The sequence below is a fragment of the Rhinopithecus bieti genome, unplaced genomic scaffold (assembly GCF_001698545.2).
Source record: "Rhinopithecus bieti isolate Rb0 unplaced genomic scaffold, ASM169854v2 scaffold_32124, whole genome shotgun sequence".
Classification (NCBI taxonomy): Eukaryota; Metazoa; Chordata; class Mammalia; order Primates; family Cercopithecidae; genus Rhinopithecus; species Rhinopithecus bieti.
In genome coordinates, this window is record NW_016813665.1 from 66,636 (window position 1) to 69,275 (window position 2,640).

At 42.1% G+C, this 2,640-nt stretch overlaps 1 pseudogene; it reads right to left on the reverse strand.

Moving 5' to 3' along the window:
- Nucleotides 1–528: 528 nt before the first annotated feature.
- On the reverse strand, nucleotides 529–2,291 carry LOC108513166 (X-ray repair cross-complementing protein 6-like; annotated as a pseudogene).
- Nucleotides 2,292–2,640: the final 349 nt, after the last annotated feature.

The following is a 2,640-nucleotide window of genomic DNA, read 5'->3' on the forward strand; positions in this document are numbered from 1 at the left end:
ACATCAAGAGCAAATGTTCAGATTATAGGACTAAAATAAAAAGCAGAGACAGAGAATGGGTCAGAAAATGTGTTTAAAGAAGTAATAGTAGAAAACTCTCCAAATCTGTAGAAAGATGTAAATATCCAGGTACAGGAAGGTCAAAAGTTTCCAATTATATTCAAACCAAACAAGAAAAAAACAGAATCAAAAGAATCGAACTATCAAATATCAAATTCAAAGAAAAGATTCTAGAAACAGCACAAGAAAAGAAACATACCACGTATGAGGAAATTCCAATAAAGCTAACAATTTTTTTTTTTAATAGTACAAAGCTGGAGCTCTTTATTCTGGCAGTACAGTAAGGAACAGCAAAGTGGGAGGGCTACACCATCACCATGACAACAGAAAGCCTAATAAACGTAAAGTCCCTTGACTTCTGTTGGGCAGACTCTTCCTATCTCAGGAGAAACATGTTTTAACTGGCTGAGAACAAGGCCAGGCGGCCCGGTCACAGTGTGGAAGGTTGGCCGGAGGCGTGGCCTCTGGTCAGTCCTGGAAGTGCTTGGTGAGGACTTCCAGCAGCTCCTGCTTCTTCAGCCAGTACTTTAGTCAGGCCTCTTTCATTATAGGCCCAGTGAAGTTTCCCAATGTGCCCTTGCTGATGTGGGTCTTCAGCTCCTCTTCTGAATACTCCGCTTGGGCCTTTTGCTTCTGGAAACTTCATTATTGCGTTTTCTCTTGGTAATTTTCCCTTCAGGATTATAATCTGCTGAGTAGACAAGTTCCTTAAACTCATTCACCATGGAGCCCAGTATTTTATTCATTTCTTCAACCTTGGGTAATATAAGGTCCACTGCTTGTTCAGGCTCCATCAAATACAAAGTAAAGGACTCCAGGTTCCTGAAGTGCTGCTGCAGCACGGGGTTCTCAAAGCTGTCACTTCTGTATGTGAGGCAGAGCTTCTCAACGATAGCCTTCATCTTGTCCACCTGCTCTGGAGTTGCCATGACTTTTTCAGTAAAGGGCACCTTCCTTTAATTATCAGCAAAGGGTAAAAAGACTAGCTGGAAACCTGGAGTAGTCACCTGAATTTTCTGGTCATCCAACTCCTCTTCCTGTGACACCAAAGCCACAAAATAAGGGGGGATGTTCCTGCAGGGTGTGTATCTGCACAATGCTATGACCACCTTCTCCAGACACTCGATGAGCAGAGCACTGAACAGGGTTGAACTCCCATTCACCAGTGACTCCTCAGGGTACGTGAACAAGGAGGGCCTCGGGTAATGGTGCTTCTTCAGCATTACCAAGGGCTTGAAAACCATGGGCATCAAAGCTGGTTCATCAAACCATTTTAGCTCTTCTGTTTCCTCTTTCTCCAGTATAATCTGATGACTCCCATAGATCTGAGACCTCTTGGTATCACTAGGCAGAAGCAAACTGCCGGTATTTATATTAAATGTCTGGTACTTGGTTTTCACTGGTTCATTTGTTTTCCGATAGAGTTTTATTGGAGGAGGCTTGAGAGCCTTCTGGACCAGATTATAAATGTCCACAGAGATCACTATATCTTTGTTGAGCTTCAGCTTTAACCTGCTGAGTGCTCATTTCCTGGCCTCCTTGGCACGAACCTTCTGCAACAAGTCTTGTAGCTTGCTGGATTCCTCAAAGTGAACTGGATTCCTCAAAGGATGAGGTCCTCATTCTTTGCTATGCTGATGATATCTCTGTAGAACAAGCCCCCATGTTTCTTCAGGTGCATCAAGTCAAAAAAGATGCCTATATCTCGGAGATCATCCGCTTTGGTACTGGCCTGGCAGGCCTTAACACTGTCATTGCCATGGGGGTTGTCCTCGTTGGTGAACAGCATGATTTTCTTATGACTCATCTTGAACTGGACATCACTAAAGAGTTTGGCACAAACCCGCAGAACTTCACTGAATGAGTAGTCAGATCCATGGCCCATCAGGCCTTGGAAACATTTTTGTCCCTGCTGCCCCTTAAACTGGTCAAGCTTTAGAATTTGTTTTGCACCTGGATTATCCAGCTCCTGTAAGATGTAAATATTTTAAAATTCACTGAAATTTTGTCTTTTCGATATCATAGAGATCTTGATCACTGCTTATGATCTTACTCATGTACACACTTTGGATACACTAGATGCTCATGTCAAAAGGAGTCAACTCATCTTCACTCTGAGATGCAAACATAGCCCTGGAGGTATCAACCAAAAAAAAAAATTAAACTATCTCTTCCTGAATATTTCTAGTCTCCACTTGCTTCAAGGTCCTCTTCTGCTGCTGCTTCTTCATCACCCTCAGTTTTGTAATGAGACTCCCACCCTGATGTGTTGGCTACTGCTCACTTTGGCACAGGGAGGTAACCCACAATGGATTTCATAGCAGAAACCTTGCAGAACAAGAGAGCGAGAGATGATGTATTCAAAATGATGAAGAAAAAAAAACCCTGCCGACAAAAATACTTTCTCTGGAAAAGCTGTTCTTCAGAAATAAAGGAGAAATAAACAGTTTCCCAAACAAAAGCTGAAGGATATCATCACCACCAGACCTGTTTTTCAACAAATGCTAAAGAGAATTCTTCAAGTTTAATTTTAAGAGAATGCTAAATAGTAACACTAAAACATGTGAAAGTGTAAAACTC